The 25,052-nt window shown below is 41.6% G+C and overlaps 1 protein-coding gene and 1 long non-coding RNA gene across 4 annotated transcripts in view; one reads left to right on the top strand and one right to left on the bottom strand.

Annotated features, from left to right (window-relative positions):
- The window catches only part of LOC139082606 (uncharacterized), a 64,403-nt gene extending 51,348 nt beyond the window's left edge, over positions 1-13,055 (top strand). The window contains exon 7 of the long non-coding RNA XR_011538804.1: positions 12,904-13,055. This is a non-coding gene — a long non-coding RNA (uncharacterized lncRNA). The remainder of the gene's footprint in view (positions 1-12,903) is intronic.
- The window catches only part of LOC139082605 (uncharacterized), a 254,082-nt gene that overhangs the window by 11,675 nt on the left and 217,355 nt on the right, over positions 1-25,052 (bottom strand). For 2 of the 3 annotated variants that reach the window (XM_070615165.1, XM_070615164.1), the window contains exon 8: positions 14,134-14,576. The gene's annotated coding sequence lies outside the window, so the exon portion shown is untranslated. Of the gene's footprint in view, positions 1-14,133; positions 14,577-25,052 lie in introns of those variants that run through there. The other variant, XM_070615166.1, reaches the window with a different exon arrangement.

Genomic DNA, 25,052 nt, shown 5'->3' with positions numbered 1-25,052 from the left:
TACCTCAAACTTAGTGGCTTAAAACAACATAAATTTATTATCTTACAGTATTGGAGGTGAGAAGTCTGACATAGGTCTCACTAAATCTGTGTCAGTAGGGCTACATTTCTTTCTGGAGGCTCCAAGGGAGAATATATTTTCTTGCCTTTCCCAGCTTTTTCTAAAAGGTTTCTGCGTTCTTTGTCTTGTGGCCCCATTCCTTCTTCAAGCTAGTATAGGTGCAGTGAGTCCTTCTCACATCAAATAACTCTGATCTCTGCTTCCACTGTCACATCTTCTTCTTTGACTCTCTTCTTCTGTCTCCCTCATCCAGTTTTAAGGAACTTTGTGATTATGTTGGACATGCTTGGATAGTCCAGAATAATCTCCCTATCTCAATGTCCTTAATCACACCTGCAAAGTCCCTTTTTGCTATATAAGGTAACATATTCACAGAGTCTAGGAATTAGGGTATAGATATCTTTGGGGGTGGCATTATTCTGCCTACTACAGCCCACCCTCAGGGCCCCAAAGCTTCCTATACATCTGATTTGCAAAATACATTTGCACCATCCCAAGTTTCCCAAAAGTTTCAATCTATGCAGTATCAACTCAAAGTCCAAAATCTCATCTAAATTTCTTCAGCTCTAAAGTCTCAGATTTTATCATCTAAGTCATCTAGATTATGCAAGGGTGAGGCTCTGGGTATAACCCATCCCAGGGCAAAATTTCTCTCCATCTGTGTACCAGTGAAGCTAGAAAACAAGTTACCTGCTCCCAAAATACAATGGTGGTTCCCAAAACACAATACATAGCATCACAGTTACAGGTACTCCCATTCAAAATGGGACAAAATAGAAGGAAAAAAGGAGTCACTAGTTCCAAGAAATTTAGAAATCCACTGGACGGACAAACTCTGTTACATTTCAAGGTCTTGGAATTACCTTCTGTGACTCTTGCCTCTGCCTTTGGGTCTCAGCCCTCACACTCTGAGTGTCTTTTCTCTTTGTGTGAAAGGTAGCACATGTTTGTTAACCTGCATGTAGAATTTTCAGGACCCAACTGCTTTCTTTCATTTCGCATTTTCTCTGTCCCTTTCAGTCCAAGCTGGCAATGTGTCTGCTCATATAACTTTCTCAAAAACTTAGTGGGTCTCTTGTGCATGTCACAGGGATTAAGTCCATTAAACAAGAACCTTCTCCACAGTTCTTTTCTAGATAACCCATCCCTGTTTTTCATTTCTGCTGAGATGACTGAGGAGATTTATGAGTCACGTACCTAGTCTTGTCAAAAAGCCTTTTGTATGATTGAGTACTCTGACCTTGTTTCGTCTGGGGTACCAGCAAAAGTTGTCTTGCCACATCCTCCATTTTATCTCTAGAGCCTGCTTTCTTGATGACGAATCTCTTATTTTTAGCATGTTTTGCAATTTGGATAGGCTGAGAATTTCCCAATTGCCAAGTCCTGGTTCCTTCTAATTTTTTTTATTAAGAATTTTTCCTTCAATTTTTTCCCCTTCCTCTCACATTTTACTAATGGCATCAAGAAGAAACCAGTTACACCTTCAATGCTCTGCTTGGAAAGCTCCTCAGATAAAACACAATTTCACCATTTATAAGTTCTGCTTTCCATGTAACAGAATTTCTGCCATATGTAACAAAAATCTCCTTTCTTCCAGCTTCCAATAACATACTCCTCTAGAGCCCTCGCCAGCAGCGCCTTTAAAGGCCATGTTTCTGCTGACAATGTCAATCTGACAATCTGTTGACAATAATTTAGGTATTCCCAAGGCAATCCATGTTTTCTCTATCATAGTCCTTACTTCCTCTGAGCCCCCACTGGCAGAGACTTTACCACCCATATTTCTACCAACAACCTATTCAAAGTAATCTAGGCTTTTCTATCATGCACCTCAAAAGTTCTTGCAGCCTCCATCCATTGCCCAATTCCAAAGCCACCTCCACTTTTTCAGGTATTTGTTACTGCAGCACCCCCACTTCCCAGGACCAAAATCTGTATTTGTTTTCTGTGGTTGCTATAACAGATCACCTCAAACTTAGGGCTAAAACAACACAGATTTATTAGCTGACAGTTCTGTAGGTCTCATGGGCTAAAATTAAAGTGTTGAAAATCAAGTCTACATTCCTTTCTGGAGGCTCCAGCAGACAAACAGAAATGAAAGCATACGTCAACAATAACAACAAAAACTTGCACAAGCAGCTTTATTCATAATAGCCCCCAAATGGAAACAATATAAACGTTCATTAACGGGAGAATAGATAAATGAAGTTAATATATTCATACAAAGAAATACTACAATATAATGAAAAAGGAAACAAACTACTAAATAGGCAACAATATGGACGATCTCAAAAACATGCTGAGTGAAAGAAGCCTGATACAGAAAAGCATGTACTAGATGATTATATTTATATGAAGTTCTAGAACAGGTGAAACTATTCTGAGGTGAAAAAAAAAATCCAAATAGTGATTACCTAGGGGTGGGAGAGTCGGGGCAAGGATTGGCTTGAAAAGGATAAGAGGGAAATTTCTGGAGTGATGGTAATGTTCTATATTTTGACAACTATTCAGATACATGAGTACAAGCACTTGGCAAAACTTATCAAATGAAATACTTAATATTTATGTATTTTAATGTACATAAATTTTACCGAAAAACCTACAAAGAACTGTAAATAAAAATAGAACTCTAGCTAATTATATGCATGGTGAAATATTTAGAAGACGGTATACTAACATTTGGAATGCAGTTTGATTTTCATTAAAAAAATAGACTTGATTCATGGATACATAGAGGAATGAATAGAAGGATAGTTCTGTGATAAAGCAAATATAGCAAAATACTAATGTAGACTCTAGAAGTGGATATACAGGTATTTACTATAAAACTCTCTTCAATTTTCTTGGCATATTTGAAAATTTTTATAATAAAATAGTGGGGGGGAAAAAGCTACTATTCCCTTTCCTTCCAGTTGGACCACACTAGTAGTGAGAATCTAATCAAAGCTTGCAAAATCCTTTCCATATATGATTGCTCCAGCATACAGACTGCCGTCTTCCCAACTCCAGCATAGCACACACCTCTTAAAAACAAACTTCAACGAACTTCAAAGATTTCTTCAAGCTAGTTGGAAGTTAGAGGAAAATCACCTTTTCAGAAAATGGCATTTGTCCCTGGTAGGACACACACTAAACATTTAGTGCCATTAATGTGAAATTATTAGTGTTAGCAATATCACTAGAGATTTTTCATAGTTGGAACTCAGTAACTGAATGGCTGATTCTAATTAGAGCAGCTTGTTACTTAAAACAATAAATCATGAAAAATCAAGTCACAATCAAAGACACGACTTTCAAAAATAGTGCTAACTTTGAGAACTTTAACTTTAAACATTGTGACAGTTTTTTTTTTTTTTTTTTTTTTTTTTTTTAAAGATTTTATTTTTTCCGTTTTCTCCCCAAAGCCCCCCAGTACATAGTTGTGTATTCTTCGCTGTGGGTTCTTCTAGTTGTGGCATGTGGGACGCTGCCTCAGCGTGGTCTGATGAGCAGTGCCATGTCCGCGCCCAGGATTCGAACTAACGAAACACTGGGCCGCCTGCAGCGGAGCGCGCGAACTTAACCACTCGGCCACGGGGCCAGCCCCAACATTGTGACAGTTTTAATACTATATATATGTATATGCGTGTGTGTATGTGTATACGTTTTTGCTCTCCAAGTTTAATTTTCTACTGATCAGAAACAAGTAAAAAGTTAGTTTCTATAGTGGTATCAGATTTTTGAACTACTGTAGCAAATAAACTCTTCATGGTACAGCTATAATTTTTAGAGCTCCTGGAGTGCTAAATAGCTCCTAGTACTAAACAGCTCCAGGCTGATTAAAAGCCACACTTAATTCTCATTCTCACAAATGAAATCGTATTCTACTCACAAAATGAATATGCTTTAAACTAAAAGGTGACTACATTTGCAAAGCACTTTACCAAATGGGAGACATAAATGGTTACTAATTAGAGAAAGTCATTGTTTGACGCTGTCTTTATTCTTTTCCTTTTAGATCTTTAAATTTATTGCTTTCCAATTACACAATTTATAGGAGAGAGTAAGGTTCAGCTCTTTTCCTACTGAAACACATTTTCCTGCTGAAACACAATGTGATTTGAAAGGCTGAGGAGAGACACGATGGACTAACAAGCTACTTTGTCTGTGGCAACTACAAGAACAGATGAATACTGTGTGAAATGAATTGTGTTTGAAAGGACCACCTGTTGCAGAACGTTAGGTAGTTTTTTTTAACCTTTGCTCCCTTCTTTATGATGGGCAAGATCATCAAAGAGACATCATGGCATCATAATTCTTCTGACAGGTTGATTCTTGTAAGAAAAATGCTAGCCGTATCAACACTAGTGATGAAGAACCTCTCTTTGAATTTTGTCCATGTAATTTTGCATTGATTCCAACTAGGACTTATCCTGGGCCTCTCATGGAAGGTGGGTGGAGCAAAAAGAAAATGACCTGGGAAAATAGGTGGAAGAGTTTAAAAACCAGTGTTCCAAGGGATAGGGTGGGAGGTGGGGGAGATGGTAAGAGATGCAGCTTTACTTCCCACCTCAGGAGTGTTGAAAAGGCTTCCACGTGTCAGTGGCCTCAAGTGAGGACCCTCCCTGTGCTCCTGTAGCCCCAAAGAACCCACTCCCTGCTCAGTCTCCAGTGTACTAGTGACAATTTATGAGGATATAAACTGCCCAGAACATTAAAATTGCATTTGTATATCATCAAATAACCTGCCAACATTTCCTAGGCATCGTTTCTGTGCAGGGCATTTTGGGAGACTGACAGACATGAAGAGGAATAAGATAGAGTCTCTTCCCTAAGCAGTTTCTAATTTGAGAGCTTGAACAGAGCATGTATGTGATCTACACCCTGACAACTTGGGGACCCAAACATCTGACTGAAAAACTGAGATCTAGACAAATGATTCATCACAGGAAACAATGTGGGGACAGAGTAAATTGAGCCATGTCCAATTTACTATTGGATCAAGTTATGCTATGACCCCTAGTCTATTTTACTCTTCTCATAGAAAACTTTACTCTACTTATATAAAACAAAGTATGGAATATAAAGTGGTCCAAGGGGGAGTCACTGAATAAAACTGGGGAAAAAAACAGTAAAATATCACTTAGTCCAGCAATTTTTGAAAAGTCTGTGGAGCTCCCTAAGTTTCCTCAGAGGTGGAGGGGAGGAAGGAAGGAAGGTAGGAAGGCAGGAAGGAAGGAAGGAAAGAAGGAAGGAAGGGAAGAAGGGAGAGAGGGAGGAAGACCACTGATCTAAACCAGCTCTGCTATTTGACCTGAGGACAGAGAAGTCAAGTAAATAACACAAAGCGATACAGTAGCATAGAAATCTGATTTCCAAAGTGGGTCACTTTCATATGTATCATGCTGATGCATTGACATCTGTGGCACTCACTGTGGGGTACCTTCCCATAGCCATCCCCTGCATGGCCTTCCTTGCCTTTGCTCTTTTCTTCCTTGCCATCAGAACTCTATATTAGTCAGGAATGGGGTATCCATATATTTCAGGGATGGCTGGGTCAGTCTCTGGCCCAAGGGGCAAATCTTAATTGACCTATGGTGACTGTGGCATAGTAAATAGTGGATATCTGTTCCAGACATGGCTGCCTATCGTCTTTTGGATAACCTTTCTATATTTGGGGAAAATTGGGACATGCTACATGCTGCTGCAGTCATTCACCACCTAATGACAGGGGTACATTCTGAGAAATGCATCGTTAGAGGATTTTGTCGTGCGAACATCATAGAATGTACTTACACAAACCTAGATGGTATAGCGTGCTACACACCTAAACTCTGTGGTACTAATATTATGGGACCACTGTTGCATATGCAGTCTGCTGTTGACTGACATGTCGTAAGGCAGCACATGACTGTATTATAAATTCTGTCTTGCTAATGTATAAGCCAGAACTGAAATTCAGACTCCCTTGCAGCTAGGACACAATATAGACTCCACCCATCAGATGCACCTGTAAGACTTCAACTCAGAAGTGAGCAGTGTGAGGAGACAGGCTGTGTGTGGAGTTTCCATCTTTTGCTGCTCAGTGGCCTAATTGAGATGTCTTGGCTTTCAGTGGCAGTAGTGTCAGAAACACCAGTTTCTCTGTGGTTTCAAAGACAAGTTCCTGGTGCAGAGGAGGCACAAGTGGGGGCAGTAGTTTGCTCTGGTGCTCAGTGGGGTGGAGCCACTGGGGCTGTCTCCTGGCAGGCCGGTTCTGGGGTGTAGTTTGGAGAATTGGATGTTGGGAGCTTACCTTTGAGTCTAGTTCTTAGGCCCTCCTCAAAAATACCGTGAGCTACCAGTATTTGTTTAATTTTTTATGATGTATTATAGAAATTTAAAAAGGTAGACAGAAGTGGAGGGTATTGTAAAATGAACTCCGGTGCACACATCCCCATCTTCAAAAATTATCAACAATTTTATCAATCTTGTTTTACATATCCCCTTCCACCACTTTTTTTCCCTAGAGCATTTTAAAGAAAATACCAGGCATCATGTCATTTCTCTCATAAATACCTCACCATGCCATTGTTACCCGCAAGAATTAATAGCATCTAATGTCCTTAATATCATTTAATATCCAGTTCATATGTGAATTTCCCTTGTCGCAATGTTATTTCATGGTTGGCTTGTTTGAATCAGGATCTAAAATAGCTCACATTATTGCCTTTGATTGTCATGTCTCTTAAATCTCTTTTGTTCCAGCAGTCTCCCTCCCTCCATGTTTTTTTCATGCCACAGATTTGTTGGGAAAACTGGATCATTCATCCCACAGAATGTCCTTATCCTGGATTTAGCTGGTTTTCCCCTGATGGTATTGTTTAGCTAGTTCCTCTACTCCCAGTATTCCCTTTAAACTGATAGTTGGATCTGAAGACTTGATAACATTCAGGTTCAATTTCAGGTTTTGCAGGAATACTTCATAGGAGATGCTAGGCACTTGTACTACATCACGTCATAAAATACACATTGCCTGATCCTCCTTTTGATGGTGCTAAGACTGATTAGTGAGTTACAGCCAATATCTTTCAAAGAAGCTCCTTTCCTGCTTTGTCATCTTCTTTATCTCCGCTTCGGAGATCAATGATGGAATATTCTGACTGATTTATGTGGTGACTCCTTTCCTGGGAAGGGACATGGGTACACTCTGGCTATTGAGATGTGATGGCAAGTTTGCTAAGAAACTTCTATGAGAGTCTTGCTTGCTCCTAGCTGATACAATGTTACAAAATTATGTTCAAGTTACAATATCTTAATTACATTTTATTTGTAAAAGGAATATGCAATGTGCCATTCCTAATTCATAGGGTAGTTAGCTTTTACGTGATGACCACAATGAAGATCATGTCCTTGATGGAAAGAAGGAATTCTAATATAGCAGATGCTTCTGGTGCCTGTGTCACCTTCCCTTGGCCCCACCTCTGATTGAAGCTATAGCTGTGGGTGAGAAGACTCTCATCACATACGGCCAGCACCTGTCTTAAGCACGTTCTGCCCCAGCGCCTGCTCCCAGGTAGGTACACGTCAGAAGTGTGAAGGAGATAATGGCCCAGAGGCAGTCCTCATCTGATGGTGAGAAGGAGGTAGGGGGATGCCCCAGCTTCCAGTCTTTCAATGGGAGGATTTGGGGGAGGTGTTCTCTACAATTCTGCAAAGTCCTAGAGGACTAAGCTTCCATTGCACACAGCAGTGACCTCGAGTGTGCATCTCATTTTGGGTTTTCCTTCTGTCTGTCTCTCTCACTCTCCTTGCTCCCTCACTCCTACTTCTCAGGATCACCCCCTAAATAAACTACCTAGACCAAAGACCTTGCCACAGGCTCTGATTTTAGAAGAACCCACACTAAAAAATCTAATATTTAAATTCTTGGCATGTAAGTTATAATCTTGTCTAATAAATGGACTGATTTTATATGTCTGCCCAAAATAAAATTTTTGCATCCAATAATGATACTCATTTCTTCAAAATAAAACAGCCAGCAATGTCTGGAGGGATTATGGCAGAGTTGGATTCCCGCTGTGGCTCTGATGACAGTCCAAAACCCCGCTTGATGTCTTATTAACGATGCAGGCATTTCTCAACATCGAGCTGACAGCATTCCTAAGATAGTTTCTAAATTGATTGTTTGCAACTTGAAATGTATTTTCTAGGAGAAAATATTACATTTTCCAATGGAAATTGTTCCAGTGACAAAGCATAGCCCCAAGGCAAAGAATTATCCACTCGTGTTCTGCTTTGCCAAGGAAGAGGTGAAGCAATGAAGAACTGGGCTTCTGAAGCTTTCTCTTGTAGAGGTGGCTATGCTTCAAGGTGTAGTCAAGAGCAAGAGGGTGCCAACATCAGAAGACTAGTATATAAAAGATAGTGATGACCTGAAGCTATGGTTGGGAAAATGTGACCATAAATAACTGTACTGGGTTAGATAGTGGCCCCCAAAATTCACGTCCACCCAGAACCTCAGAATGTGACCTTATCCAGAAGCAGGATCTTTCCATGTATAATTCATAAGATGAGGTCATACTGGATTAGGGAATGTCCTAAATCCAACGACTAGTATTCTTCTTTTTTTTTTAAAGATTGGCGCCTGACCTATCTGTTGCCAATCTTCTTTTTTTTCTTCTTCTTCTTCTCCCCAAAGTCCCCCCAGGACACAGTTGTCTCTTCTTGCTGTGAGTGCCTCTGATTCTGCTATGTGGGATGTGACCTCAGCTCGGCTTGATGAGTGGTGCCGTGTCTGCACCCAGGATCCCAAGCAGTGAAACCCTGGGCCAGTGAAACGCTGGGCCGCCAACGGGAGCACAAGAACTTAACCATTGGGCCAGGGGGCCGCTCCCAACTGATATTCTTATAAGAAGGTCGTGTGAAGACACAGAGATACACACAGGGAATAAGGTCATGTGACCACAGAGGAGGAAATTGGAGTGATGCAGCTACAAGCCAAGGAATGCCAAGGATTGCTGGGAGCCACCAGAAACTGGAACAGGCAAGGAAGGATTCCCCCCAAGCCCCTCCTCCCCTAGAGGGAGTAGGGCCCAACCAACACCTTGATTTCAGACTTCCAGCCTCCTGAACTGTGAGAGAATAAACTTCTATTGATTTAAGCCACCCAGTTTGTGGTAATGTTTATTAAAGACCTAGGGAACTAATATAACTGACAAATACTGGGAGCTGGGTCTTCGATCAAAAAAAGATTTATCTTTTATTTTCAAATATCAGTTTTCTACCCCATTCTCTGGTGGTTTGTAGCCACTTCCTTGTTTCTATAGCTGTCAAGTAGCCGGAACAGAAGAGAATCTCTCATTTTACTTTCAAATGTGCAAGTCACGTGGTGAGATATAATGTAAAGTAATGTCATATAATGTAATGTCATGTCTAAAGCCAGGATTCAACTCCAGCTAACTGCTTCCTATAATAGGAATGACGAATATTTATTGAGCACTTACTGTGTGATAGAAACTGTGTAACTCATTAATCTTCACAACAACCTTTTTATAGGGTTGCTGCTATTATTATCCGCATTTGACAGATGAGGAAACTGAGCCTTGCCTCTGAAGGTACATGGCTGATAGGTGGCTTTGACTGAGAAGCAGACCCCACTGCTGTGCTTCTAACCGCTATGCTATATGCCTCGTGAACATGCGGATGCCACACAAAATGATTCTCTTAAGCAAATAAAGTGTCTCAGCTACTTATGTGGTTGCCTGGAGCCTGTCTCAACTGAAGGCTGGTGGATAACTTGCTCCCGATTCAAATCTTGGAAGATTTGAAGCTTTGAAAATCTGCTCTGCTTGGAAAGTCTCTTCAACAAATGGTGTTGGGAAAACTGGACAGCCACATGTAAAAGAATGAAAATCGATCATTCTTTTTCACCATTCACAAAAATAAACTCAAAATGGATCAAAGACTTAAAGATTAGGCCTGAAACAATAAGTCTTCTAGAAGAGAATATAGGCAGTACACTCTTTGACATAAGTTTCAAAAGAATCTTTTCGGACACTGTAACTCCTCAGATGAGGGAAACAATAGAAAGAATAAACAAATGGGACTTCATCAGACTAAAGAGTTTCTTCAAAGCAAGGGAAAACAGGATTGAAACAAAAAAACAGCCCACTAATTGGGAAAAAATATTTACAAGCTACTTATCCGACAAGGGATTAATATCCATAATATACAAAGAACTCACACAGCTTAACAACAAAAAAACAAACAAAGCGATCAAAAAATGGGCAGAGGACATGAACAGACATTTCTCCAAAGAAGACATAAGTATGGCCAAGAGACACATGAAAAGATGTTCATCATCGCTAATCATCAGGGAAATGCAAATCAAAACTACACTAAGATATCACCTTACACCCGTTAGATTGGCAAAAATATCCAAAACCAAAAGTGACAAATGTTGGAGAGAAAAAGGAACCCTCATACACTGTTGGTGGGAATGCAAACTAGTGCAGCCACTATGGAAAACAGTATGGAGATTTCTCAAAAAGTTAAAAATAGAAATACCCTATGACCCAGCTATCCCACTACTGGGTATCTAGCCTAAGAACCTGAAATCAGCAATCCCAAGAATCCCATGCACCCCTATGTTCATTGCAGCATTATTTACAATAGCCAAGATGTGGAACCAACCTACATGCCCAGAAACTGATGACTGGATAAAGAAGATATGGTATATATACACAATGGAATACTACTCAGCCATAAAAAAGGACCAAATTGCTCCATTCGCATCAACATGGATGGACCTTGAGGGTATTATGTTAAGTGAAATAAGCCAGACAGAGAAAGATGAACTCTATATGACCCCACTTATAGGTAGAAGTTAACATATAGACATGGAGAACTGATCGGTGGTTACCAGGGACAAGGGGAGGTGGGGGGAGGGCACAAGGGGTGAAGTGGTGTACCCACAACATTACTAACAATAATGTACAACTGAAATCTCACAAGGTTGTAATCTATCATAATCTTAAAAAAAAAAAAAAATCTGCCCTGCTTGGGAAGTCAGTGACTAAATAGTTCATTATCTAAAGCAGATTGGTACACAATCAACTCTTCTTTGAAACTCCTGCGTGCACTCTGCTAGGACATTGTCTTCCCTGAGGTGTATGGGTTTGGGGGCACGTCAAATCATTTTTACCTTTAAGGAACTGAGACTAGTATTTGTGAAGTAGACTTGCCAAGAGCACCCTGCTAGTTCTCCTAACTTTTAAAAATCCTTCACTGTTTCCCTTTAACCTATAGGATAAACTTCAAACGCCTTAGTATGTTCTAGATCAGATGTTGCCAAACTTTTTCTGTAAAGGACCAGATGGTAAAGATTTTAGGCTGGCCATGTGGTCTCTGTCCACTACTCAACCTTGCCATAGTAATGAATGAGAAAGCAGCCATTGGCAATATGTAAAAGAGTGGGCATGACTATGTTCCAATAACACTTTATTTACAAAAACAGACAGGGAGCCAGATTGCCCCGAGGGCCATAGTTTGGCTAGGCTGCTGTCCTTCAAAAGCTGGATGCTGCCTCCCAGCCTCAAGTCTTGCTGCACCCTGAATTATGTGCTCCATTCCAGTCACACTGAAGTGCTCGTACTTCTCAAACTCGCGTCTTCTTTGATTCCTCGGCACTTTTGAATAGCCCATACCCTTTGTCTGCAAGCCCTTCTCGGTTTCTTCTCACTCTGCGATCAAGTTAGCAAACTCCTGCAGATAGCAGGCCATTCTGTATGAACCACTAGCAACATTTTTGCATTTTATTGTAATTATTCATTAATTAGCCTTAATTATCCATAGCTTTGATCACAGATTATGGATCGTAGGACCTCCAGGGACACGCTTGTTGAGTACTTGCAGTCAATGCTCCTTTGCCTCTGTCACCTTATATTACTTCAGTCATTGCATATGGTTTCCCTTGCATATTCACTCTGACCACCAGGAAGCTCAGAACCAAAGTACAGGCTTAGTCTTTGCAATCACAGAAGACTCACAGTATGCGTATGTGCTCCTCTTCTTTACCCCAGTCTGCCTCCTCATTCTAACTTGAATTGCCTGTAGTTGTTGTGTTTTGTTTTCATTTTGCTCCTTTTTGTAGATCTTTCTTAAAAGCTACTTCAAAAGCTATAATGGAGCAGAATTTGTCCATTCATATATTCATCCACAAATAAACCATTATTTCCCCTTGATCACTTTTTGTACTTTTTCAGAATAGAAACACTGTGTATTTTTGCCTGGAACCCAGTGGTATACCTAGTGTATTTGATACCCAGAACGGGTCATCTTTTAAGACTCATCCTCCCCAAATGCAAATTATTTTCAGGGAAAATCATGAAATTAAATGAATAAGCATAATGGCTAGAGAGAGACACAAACAGTGAAATTTTTCTTTTAGTGAACTTTGTGCCACAGGGAGTGGAGACAGAACTGCATCCAAAGGGATCTGCAACTCTTTGAACCATGGACTGACTTTCAAAATAGTGCATGTAGCTGTATCTGGTGTGTCAGGGCAGCTGACCACTGGGAGCTCTGCAATTTAACTTCCCTGCAGAATACAGTGTTCATTAAAGGATAAGCAGCAAAATGTGCTAATTTGAGACTTACCTGTATATTATAAACTCAACAGTAATGGCAATACTTGTATAGAACTTAAACCAATGGAAGATCTTTTTGAGAAAATGTATTTTATCTCTGACATTGTTGAGAAGTGTCCAGGACATGGTAATAATACAAAGTAGCCCATCTCTTTGTCGGCTTTATTATTGTTTTTAACTTCTCCACAGAAAAATGTCCACCGTCTATTCTCTCCCTCCTCTCCTCCACACACAGGAACTCCATTGCTGGAACCCGAGCTGGTGGATTGAAAGTTCAGATTCGGAAATTTCACAGTGAAAGTACAGCCAAGTGGTATCCATCCACACTCCTTTGCTGGGATGCATTTTCCTTTGGGGTTTGCTAAATAAATTCCTCCTCACACAACAGCTAACCACCTCCAGGTGTCATATCTCCAATCCCTGGGTATGCCAGTAAGCTTAAATTGACTTCGTAGAGTGTCAGAAATTTTCTAACATGACAATTCTACTTTAGACTTACACTCATGATCCCTGCTCAGGTAAGGTGCATGTCCAAATTCAGAAGAGCAGTGAGATGCCTAAACTGGAACAAATCAGCATGCATAAATCCCTGTTTAAATGAGTCATGGGAAATGAAGCTTGGTGAATAGAACTTGCCTTATTAAGACCGAAATCAAAATGTATATCTAGAAGTAGGTATGATGGGAGCCACCAGAACTGGCATGCTTTTAAGAATGACAGCACAGCAATCTTTGTGTTTTATTTTGCAAAGCAGTTGAACTGTTCTATTTGGTTAAATGGAAGCCCAAAGAAGGATGAAGAATTTATTTATCTGTGTATCTGAGGCCTGGACAAAATCCCCTTCTTATCAGTCCATTTCTTGTCTTGGTAAATAGAGAAGTCCTACACCATAATTAATGGTCAGGACCCGCATAGCCCCCAGCGTGCTCATTTTAACACCTGTAGAATACTCTGTATGTGGTGGGGGTGCAGATTCAATTCAAAGGGATTCAATTTGTTTTCCAAAAGCCTATTGAGATTAGGTGAGATGTGTCTATGTGAGCTACCCTAGGACAGATTTTGGTTTTTGCTGATCTATTCTGCTTTTGATCCATTAGAAAAAAAATATCTGGATCTTTCTACCCTGGTTGTCATTTGCTTCTTTCTTTCTCCTATAATGGAGAAATACGCAATAGTCCAGATAACTAAGTGCCAGGTGAGCTGGTTCCATTTAATAGAACCAGATAGTGGAAACAATTGCAGTCATTTAATACAACCTTTGTATTTAAAGAAGCCGTTTTTGAAACACTCAGGCAGAAATCCTGCTGGTCATCCCCACTCTGTGAAAATTGAACCTTCAAGAGATTCTCATACTCTCAAGCTGTAATGCATATAGTAGTGGATCCCAAACTCTTTATATCCCCAGAGGGATATTTGAAATTGGGCTGTAATAAACATCTCTTATTACTGTTAGGAGTACACTCACCTTGACCCCATGAGCATTCCCCACCGTCCTCTCTCCTCCAGTGGATAATGAGATGTGGCATGTACAATATGGGCTTCCTTTCCTCTTGGCAGATCCTGAATGAAGCCAAGGGGACAGTTACAAAACAGAAAATTGACTATGATGGAACACTCTTTGGTGCTACATCTGATATGATTAACAATTTATTTTGGCAACGCCCAGGATGGGTTTCATATGGTTTTCCTGAATTCAACAGGACTCTTGCCAGCAGAATTAGGAACACTAAGAAGTAATCCAGGCTGAGGGAGAAAAGAAATATGCCATCTTGCAAAGTGTTTCGTAGCGTCGATTTTGTGTTCTGGAAACCAGCCATTGCTCAATCTCTGTGTTTTCAATTGCTCTTCAACTGTTGTCTTATTAGACTCGAGGTGATGGATGATTTTATAATTAGCAGGATAGATAGCCTAGAGAAGAAAGCACTGTAAGAAAGGAGAAGAAACATGTGGCAGCCAAATATTTTGCAGTATATAAGTATTCTTAAAATATGGATGTTTCATCCAAGTCATCATCTTTAAGAAGCACAGTTGTGTGATATTCTGGATTTCAGAGTTAACTCCTCTTACAGGAATTTACTTTCAGGCTGAAAGAAGGTCGATCTATTATAGAGGAATGCTTCTTTTCCCAGAGTTGATGTTTCAGCCTGTGTGGAAGGACTTCCACTAGCATAACATTCTGGGGTTTTCTCTGCTCTTCATCTCTTATTCCTCCTCAGGGCAAGTTGGAAAGGAGGTTCTGGGCTTGCATTCCTGAGCTCCTCCTTCTCTTTCTCCTGGGAGGGAGCCCACTTGCAGAGAGCATAAGTCACTATTGCTCTCAGACATGGAGTAAGTCCACAGGAGAGGAGGCTCATTTGCTTGTAGATATAAAGCATGCTCTTAAATATTAGAAAGTATTAGGAAGCCCACTAACTTACAGTTATTAGCCTCGTTCTTAACATTATCAATAATAAAGTTGATGTTTTGGTTCTCTGCCTACCTTGACCTCTCGTTTTAATTCTCAATTGGTTCAGAGCATGGGCAAGAAAAAATGGTGCTAATTATTGGCTCCCCACAAACCCCAACAGATACTTAGCCTACAGTAGGTCTCATTTGATAGAAACTATGCTTTCACATTGTTTTCTACTTACCTCCTAGACTTATCAATAGATTAACATTTCTTTCACCCTCCATCAGATTAAAAGAAAGAGTTTGGTATTCAGTTTTAGACTTGTATAGGCAAATGGACCCTGGGACTCAGGAAGACTGTGATTTGGAAAATCACTCGGTCTTTACACTTTGCTGTAGCCCTTGTACCTTCTTCTTCATTCACGCAGAGCTCCAAGACTGCCCCACATTCCCTTTACTCTTCCTCTGACTTAGATTCTCAGGATCACGTTGGGATATACAAAGCCTCAATATCTGGATAGCAGTTAGATGGATTTAAAATTGGCAGTGAGACCCTGTGCTTTGATCTTTAATTGAGAGGTCAGCCAAGAAGGGCATGACCACAATTAAATTAAATATCACAACTAGGGGGGCTGGCTCCCTGGCCAAGTGGTTAAGTTTGTGTGCTCCTCTTTGGTGGCCCAGGGTTTCGCTGGTTCGGATCCTGGGCGCAGACATGGCACTGCTCGTCAGGCCACACTGAGGCAGCATCCCACATGCCACAACTAGAAGGACCCACAACTAGAATATACAAATATGTACTGCCGGAGATTTGGGGAGAAAAAGCAGAAGAAAAAAATAAATGAATATTACAACTAGAGAAGAGGGCAGGGGAGCCAAGGAGGAAAGGATAGCTTCTAACCTGGATCTTCAGCTAAGGAGTTTGTAAATAAGTATTTGAGGTAAGAATACATTTTAAATTTTCCAATATCAATGAGATACCAATAAATAAGGACATTTGTCCATGACTACAACACATAATAAAGAAAGGTTCTAACTTCAATTTTTTCAAAGCTCTTTCATCCACAGTATCTCATTTGATCCTTGCCTTGTAAAGTCGATGTCGTCATGTTCATTTTAAGAGCTTGGCAAACTGAGGCCCAGAGAGATAGAGTAACCTGCTCAAATTTCTTCAGCTACTAATTCTTAGAAATAGGTTGAAACCTATGTTTTCTGACTCCGAACACAGATCTTTCTACTCGACTACTTCTGCCTCCAACCTTATATACTTGAGAATACACTGAAACTTTGGTAGATTTAAAAGAAGTAGATAAAATAGCTGGGCTTAAAATAGTTGAATTTTCTTATTGAATGTTTTGCGGACAACACAATGGATTTCACCCTGTGATTTGAAAGGTAACTAATATTCCATTGCTTCTATGATGCATAATGATAAAGAAAATGATGTAGATTGATATTGGAGTACTGGTGATGTAGTATTATTCAAAAGACATTAGGGCCTGTTTCACAAATCCTTGTCTTTCAAATTTGAAAATTACCTTGCTGAGGATATATCTAATTGTATGTGCATGGGTAGCTGAAATCTGAAGTCAGCCAAGTTCCACTTTGTCAACATGTAAAGGAGGATTAGGACATCTGAGCCCAATAAATGGAACCTTAGTGCTGTAGGGTACAGAAAGAATTTTCCAGAACATTCCTTTGTTTAAATGAAGAATTGTTTGTTGGAACGCTCATGTAGGTAAGAATGGGTTTTTGGGTGAGGCTGGATGTGTGGAGGCCTGGAAAATAACTTGGTATAATGGAGAGGAGACACAGACTTAGGTATCAGTGGGTACCCATAGCTAGCACCTAATCAACCCCACATCTGTCCGCTGCTGTCCCTCAGTCCCAAAATGCCTGAGGCTCGCAGCTCTGGTTATCTTCCATCATCTTTTCTAAACAATCAGAGCTCTCTCTGCAGTTCCTCACCCATGCATCCTGAAAGTCTAAGGCTACCTTAATGCCTCTACAACTGAAGCACCAGCACTATCTCCACACAGGGTGTGAGGTCAGGAGCTTCCATGGGGAGGGTAACGGCCCTTGAAATGCACCTAAGTCTTGATGCTTTATAAAGCCCTTTCAAGTATAACATTTTATTTGGTGTTTGCAATTACTCTATGAGGTAGGCAAGGAAGATATTGACCTATTTAATAGATAAGACCATTAAGGTTCAAAAAAGTTAAGCTAATAAGTGGCCAAACTACAACTGTCTACTACCTCTTTAGGATCTTTCTTTCTCAACAGAGATTCATAAACCTCTGTACCAATGGCTTTTAAATATCCATGGGAATAACTCCATACTGATGATAAAATAAATTCCCTTCATTGTAAAACAATGTTTTAAAAAACCCATAAAATTATATTCAGTCCATTGAAGCTAACACTGTATTCAAATGCAATAAAATAACTATATAAATGCTTTGCTTGGAAGGACAGCACCCTAATTAAGAAGATTGTTAAAAGAACAGAGCATATGAATACATCTATTACACGGGATTTACTAGAACTCATTGTACCCACAGCAATAAAGTGGGACCAGCTGTTGCCTGGAACATGGAAACAGCCTTATGAAGTAGAAACTGGATATTTTAATGATTCTTGTTAAAAATGAAAGGTGCCTGCACATTACTTTAATCCCTTCTTACATTGTGTATCATGCAGCCGATAATTTCATAGCATCTTCTGTGTCCCCGGCTCTGCATTTGTGGGCAAGCTATCCTTGAATATCCATTTCATGCTTGAATTTGCGGGGCTTACAGACTCTTGGCAGCTTTGGCTCTGTCCTCTTCTAAAAATGACACCTATGTTTGAAAAGAGCCTTTTTGCTTTTGTTTGCTACAAAGCCAATGACTCTTAATTTCCAAAAGTCTACTGCTCTTCTCCGTTCCTTGGGGGAGGGATTCCTGGGGACCATAAAGCGCTCTTCTTTTGTTCACCGTGCTTTTGGCGCCTCCAACTTTAGCTGACACTTGCCCAGTTGCCAACGGCCATGGGCTCCTGCATATCTGCTTTATTAGAGAAGCATCTTGTCAACACAGTGGGCTAGGAAGTGTCCTGACCGCCTGGTGGGATTTCATGCCTTCCCTCTCCATAGATGTTAGATCGAAAAGGTGGGGGATAGGTCTAAGCTGGCCACAAGCATCATGGTTGGAAAGGTTGAATATTACAATCTGGATAGCAAGACAAGGCTCCAAGCCCATCTTGTCCAAGAAGCAATCTCCAGTCAGCCCATTGCCGCTGGTTTCCTGCAGGATCATCTCACACTTAGGGATTTTTCATTCTGTGTTGCTCTCCTGGTAAAAACAAAACAAAACAACACAAAAAGCATTTTTTCTCTGATTGTGTCATGTGTGTGGGTGTGGAAAGCAGAGTCAGTGACTCTGGCTGCATGCTTGGGGTGCTGTATCAGGTTCAGCACAGGAAAAAGAAAACCACTGTAAGTATTTCAAGCAGAAAGAAATTGGCTTAATACTGGAAATTAAGTGTTTACAAAATTTTGGAAGGGATGGAGGAGTAGAAACTAGGGGACAGCTCCTAACTTTTTGGTTTCAAGACCAACCACCATAGCTACAAGCTGGAGGTCAGGAAAATGCTGCTGCTGCTCCTGCCTCCTCTGTTCCTGCCTCCTCTGTTCCTGTCTCTGGTGACCAGGCAGTGAATGGAGTCCAGCTGCTGCTACCCCTCTTGTCAGTGCTTGCTAGTCGTCTCTCCCAGTGGTGGGAAAACAGTCTGCATCCCTCTTCTGCCTTCCAAATATCATGGAAGTGCATTTCACTGGCAGAACTTAAATCTCACCCAGAACCCGGGCTGCCTTCCAGACGCTGGGAGGGAACATAAGCAAAGGTAGGAATAGATGCTCATGTCAACAAATAATATCCAACATGGGGCTTTGGTTGCTGTTAAGTGGCCTTTTTTTTCCCCCCACGGGAGTAGAAGGTAAGACTCCTTCACAAATGGTGGTTCCAAGTGGACTCCATGGTCCCAAATCTAGCTAAACCTGAGCTCGAGGAAAGCTCCAAAACAGATGTGCCTCAAAATCTAAAACTGCCCCGCCCCTTCTCTAGTTCTTGGATAGATTGTCTGTTCCTGAGGTTTGTGTGTTCCCTGCAATGTTTGGTAGAGAGCAGGCAAAGAAACAGGAGTTGGAATCATAAGATTAGGCCTTGAGTTTCACCTCCACCACTTTCTATCAGTTTATTTGCTGTGACTGACTCTCAGTTTCTCATTCTAATTGTGAAGAAAATAGGTGGATTATTATTAGATTCCAGGGGAATGTGGATTTGCACACTGTAAAGTTCGTTGTGGAGACTGGGAGTACTGGTGGCTGGCAGATTTCCACTGCATCCCTGGCCAGGAATGGCTCTCAATCTGAGAGTCATCTTGCCTGAGGACATGCCCCACCCCAGGGCAGCCTGTGCCCAGTGACGGGGGAGTAGGGGTAAAAAAATTCCAGCTCTCTTCAGGGCAACTCTGAAGGGCTCCCCCAGCTCTAGAGCACCCCATGGGATCAGATGAGGATACTACTGTAACCACATCACAGTTCAAGTTCTTCCTCTGTGTCCCTCACCCTTCACGATGTTGATCCTGAGGACATGCCCCCTAAAACTTTCTTGCACATAAATCTCTGTCTGACTGTTTCTTGGGAAATCCAAACATCGACACTGGCTTAACAGACAAGGAATTTATTAAAGGATAATAGCTCATAGAATCTCCAGAAAGGCCAGCAAGAGATAGAGAATGTGTTCTAAGAAAGAAAGCTCCAGATGACTCCACAGACAGCTCCAGTGGAAATGCTTGTCTTCCACCACGTGCAAAGGCACTACGGTTTGTATCACTGACACTGCTAGGACACTGGACACAACTACTACGACCTCTACCACTCCTGACTCTGGAGTGAATGTGGCTGCAACTACCTTCTCCAGAATGGATTGGGTTCAGTATCTGCCACCTCACCTCTCTGGCTTCCTGCTCAATGTCTGGGGTGAGCATATCTCCTTGCTAGAGACCCAATCACCTGCCTATACCCTGGGAAATCTACAGAGGAAGGGGAGACGCATAAAGTGGGGTATTCTCCCAATGCAGGAAGGAGCTTCAAACATGCTGGACCCACCAAAAGAGAATGGCAAATACCCCGTAGAAGCATCATTGTGATGTTACTTATGGGAATGTATGGTAATGGGTCATTGCAAATAGGACAATTGTATTTTATCAGAAGCCATTGTGAGGTCATCATCTTAACCCCCAGTCCATTTACCAGATCAGCAGAGGAGGTATTTTTGATTAGAGACACTTTAGTCCTTTCGGAAGCACATATCAACCTGAAAGCACAGACCAAAAAAGGGTGCACAATAAATGATGGAAAAACTAATCCTAAATACTCAATTTCCCTAGGACTCAGAGCCAGCCCTTTCTTTTTCCTGTGAACACTGTTCTTGGTTGATCTCACTCAATCCCATGGCTTAAATACCATCTCTATGATGGTGAATCCAACACTTACAGCACTAGTCTTGACTTCACCATTGAGCTTCAGATTCACACATTCAACCATCTCTACTTCAATACCTAAAAGGCATTAATAAAACTAAAATATGTCTTGATTCTTCCCCAAATCTACCTCCCCCACAACTCTCCCATCTTGGTAAATCACACTGCCCCGAGTCATGGGGACTGCTTTCTTTATTCCACACTCCCTAATTACAGCTTAGCACCTCCACTGGAAATGCGTCCTAAATTCATTCACTTTTCCCCATCTGCGCTACGGCCTCCGTGGTCACTAGCGCCAGCATCTCGCAGTTAAACTGCAAGAGCCTCCTGCATGCACTCCTTGCTCACTTCCTCATTTAATCCATTCTTCACCCCAAGGGTCATGTCATCCACCTTTTACTTTAAGTGGATTTAGAATAAAATCTAAATCTCCTGCCATCTATGATGACAACTCACAAATTCCAGCACTGACTTCGGCCCTCTCCCTCTCTCTGACCTCAGTTCTATGGTGTTCTCTCTTGTTGATTATGCTGCCCAATCACACCAACTGCTTTGAACTCTAGGGCCTTTATGTTTGCTGTTCCCAAACTCAGATGGTGTGTCTCAAGGTTTTGCATGGCTGGATCCTTTCATTCAAGCCTCAAGTCAAATGTCACTTTCTCAAGACACCTCACTGATTACTCAATCTAAAATAGCCACTCTCCCTCCGAATCACTTTCTACCAGATCACTGTTATATTTTCTTCATAACACTTACTACCAGCCAAAATTATCTGATCATTGATTCATCGTCTTTCTCTTCCACTGAAATAGAAACTTGTGGAAAACTCCGGCTTTGTCTGTCTTATTCACACCTGCAACCCCAGTATCTAGAACAGTACCTGGCCTGTAATAGGCATTCCATAAATAGTTCTTGAATGCATTAACCCTACTCGTCAACCTGCCTTGTTTACATACGTCTAGAGCAGGATTTTTAGTCTGGGTCCATGTATCCCCAACAGGTCTGTGAAGAGAATTCAGGGGTTTGTAATTTCGAGAAAAAATTTACACGTTTATTTTCATTAACTTCTAACTGAACCCAAAGCACAGTAGTATTAACAGTACATGTGACTTTATCACCAATACAAATCCTAGATATTTCCACATCACATCACATTGTATCAGATATCTCAAAATAGTATTTATGTTCCTCACTACTGCACAGTTATGGTGATTAGGCTCACTCCTAGACTGATACTTAATGCATTAACAAAAAAGTATATAGAATGCTAGATCACTAAAATTTTTAAAAATTTAAAGATTTTAGTTAAAAATTAAATAATGTAAATATCAAATTAATTGGTTTCCATTGTAATCCTATGTATTTTATATATTAGTAAGAGAAAGAGTCCATGAGCTTCACCAGAATGCCAAGTGGTTCGAATACATAAAGGTTAAGGTGTAGAGTTGGACTGTTTACCGTGGTAGCCACTAGCCACATGTGGTTATTTAAATTTAGCTTTAAATTAATTAAAATAAAATTAAATTGCAAATTCAGATCCTTAGTAGCGCTAGCCACATTTTAAGTGCTCAGTAGCCACATGCGGCTAATGGCTACCGTGGTGGAGAGGACAGGTAAAGAATATGTCTGTCATTGCAGAGTTCTGTTGGATAGCACTGGTCTAGAGCTTAATGCTTCATCTCTGACTTGTCTTTTCACTGCCACACTTTGCCCCCACCCCACCCCAAATATTATGGACTACATTTTCACACAGTAATATTGGAAGTAGGTTGGGGGCACAATGGCTTTCTCTCAAGATTCTTATTGTTTTCCTTTTTTGCATTTAGCTTTTACTCCATCACCAGTCTCTGCCCTGCCTCATGGTTCAGAGAGATGAGCTAGCCAGGGCCACGTGGCAATGCATTATCTCCTTCACGTCATTCTCAGGCTCCTGTCCTGGTCCTGGGCAAAGGATGTAGTTGAGAATAATTAAAGATAGGCGGAGTTGCTCAGAACGGGACAACCAGAATCATAAGGCTTTGTCTTCTTGAGGGTCCTCCAGTACCTGCCCTGGCCCTAGGGGGCATATGGCCTTGCTGGGATGTGGGGTAGGTCCCTCCACCAAGCTGAGGCCTGAGAGGGAGTCCCAGCTAGAGTGCCAGTGAGGGCTGTGGTGGGGCTGAGTCAGCAGGGAGGACCTTGAGCCCTGTCCAAGCCAGGAGAAAGCAGACCACAAGTGCCCCAGCTGCACACTTCAGCAGTGAAACTCTTCTGAAAAGCCTGGGCTAACAGCAGACCAACCACCCCCACAGACATCAGCTAGCTCATAGCTATGGAGCGGCACAACTCGGGGGGCCTCCGCCTCCCACGGTGGGCCAAAGCCTTTGAGATTTCCACATGCCCAGATACCATATTGGAGAGGAACAGGGAGAGTGATGTAAATTGGAAAAGATGACTCACTCAAAAGAGACTGTTTACTGGAATAGCCTGAGTCTCTCAGATTGGACTAAAATTCAGTTCTACCCACACCCCTCATTAGTCAGTGGGGTGGGGGTCAGGAGACACTTGAGGAAAATTGGGTCAGCTATAGAAAGTTAAGAAGCCGTGATCTCTTCGCCTACTGAGTCTAGTGCGAGTAAGCCTGAGACTGGACTCTACCCATCCTGAATCATGCAGACCCCTTGCTTGGGCAAAATACGGCCCAGGACGTCTTCTGGCACTTGGTGGGTGAGGTTCTTGTAAGACCTCACCAGCTAGAGGAGTAGAGAGTCATCTACTGGAGCAGTATCCCAGTGTCATGGTACCCTTTCCACTTTCCTGTGCCCTCAAAACAAGATAGCCCAGTGGCCCCTGGTCTTTTAGTCCTCCTAGTGCTGTTTCTGGCCAACTCTGAGATACGTGCATTTCAGAAACTCTAGCTCTGTGTGATGCTGGACACCGATGGGGCCAATGTCCTGCTTCTCCAAAACAAGGGAAGCAAAGCGCTTTGTCTGCAGGAGCTGGAGGTGGCAGGTGAAGACAGCCATCAAGACCTCCTTTCTCCTGCTCGCAGTGGTGTGCGCGCGTATGTATGATGTACAGGAAAGGGGTGGTTTGGAGAACGGGGTCAACAGAAAGGTATAGCATATTGCTTGAAATGAGGTCTGTTGGCTAAGAAAGTAATAGAGAAGTTGAAGGTTTCAGATCAATTCCGTCCCCAAGCAGAATTCCACTGGCTTTGTTTCCAAGTCTAATTCATTAGAGAATAAAGATTAAATCTGATTGGCTTGTAGTTTTAGTTGTGTCTATGTGTGTATTTCTCTATGTTCTATGTTCTATTTTGTACTGAGTTGAATAGTGTCCCCCCAAAATTCACATTCACCTGGAACCTCAGAATGTGCTCTTATTTGGAAATAGAGTCTTTGCAGATGTAATTAGTTAAGATGAGGTCATTCTGGGCTAGTGGTCCCTAAACCAATATGACTGATGTCCTTGTAGTAAGAGGACATGACACAGAGAACACCACCCCATACACACACACACAACACATGTGATGACAGAGGCAAAGAATATAATGATGCTTTTGCAAGCCAAGGAACCGCCAAGGATTTCTGCAACTGCCAGAAGGAGGAGGCAAAGAAGGATTCCCTTACATGTTCCTGAGGGAGCATGGCGGACACATGGCTTGAACTTCCAGCCTCTAGAACTGCAAGAGAATACAATTCTGTTGTTTTAAGCTATGTGGTTTGTGGTACTTTGTTACCGCAGCTCTAGGAAACTAATACATGCTTATGGGGGGTTGTAATGGTACAACATTCTAAACAGGAACGCTAGTCCTCATTATCAATTCCCTTAACATTTAAGAGAGTCTGAGCATAAGGTCTAGAGCAAGTGTCACTAAAATCCCCTGCCCTGCCCTATTCTCTAGCTTCCGCTCAACCCTGTTCCTGGCTCCAAAACACCCTTTTATCCAAGCACATTCTGTTTCCCTTCTTAGTTCCTCTTTCATCTCCCTTGTCAACAAAGAGCTCAATTCCCAAAACACAGTCCCTGGACAGATCCACTCTCCCTCTAGCCCCGGCCCCCTGGGGAATGTACTTCTACTTCCCTGTTGGCTTTTCTTTGGGGAATCTGACTGTAAAGCTTTTCCCTTCCTTAGGGAACGGGGCAAGGCAAGAAGCTAAGCAGGCGAGGGGAAGAGAATAAGCTCTGAGCACCAGGCATTAACCATTTTTATCCCACCATCTCCATCTTCACTGTACACATGCAAAATTTAACTTTTGTTCCCTTTGAAGGAATAATTTGATTAATAGAGCAGTTACATAGAACTCAAGCCTTTGAAATCTCTGCAGTATTCATTGTGTGACTGAAGCTGACGATCCTTCCCAATCATTTATTGTATTCACCCATGGACCATCACTGGTTTTTTTCCCTAAATGCAGGTCTGGGAAGGGGACCAGTCAGAGGAAGAGAGAGGACTAAGGGTTAAGTGCTTTAAGAACTCTTCTTCCCTTT

This window comes from Equus przewalskii, chromosome 3, assembly GCF_037783145.1.
Source record: "Equus przewalskii isolate Varuska chromosome 3, EquPr2, whole genome shotgun sequence".
Taxonomy (NCBI): domain Eukaryota; kingdom Metazoa; phylum Chordata; class Mammalia; order Perissodactyla; family Equidae; genus Equus; species Equus przewalskii.
This window is presented reverse-complemented; position numbering and strand designations above follow the sequence as displayed.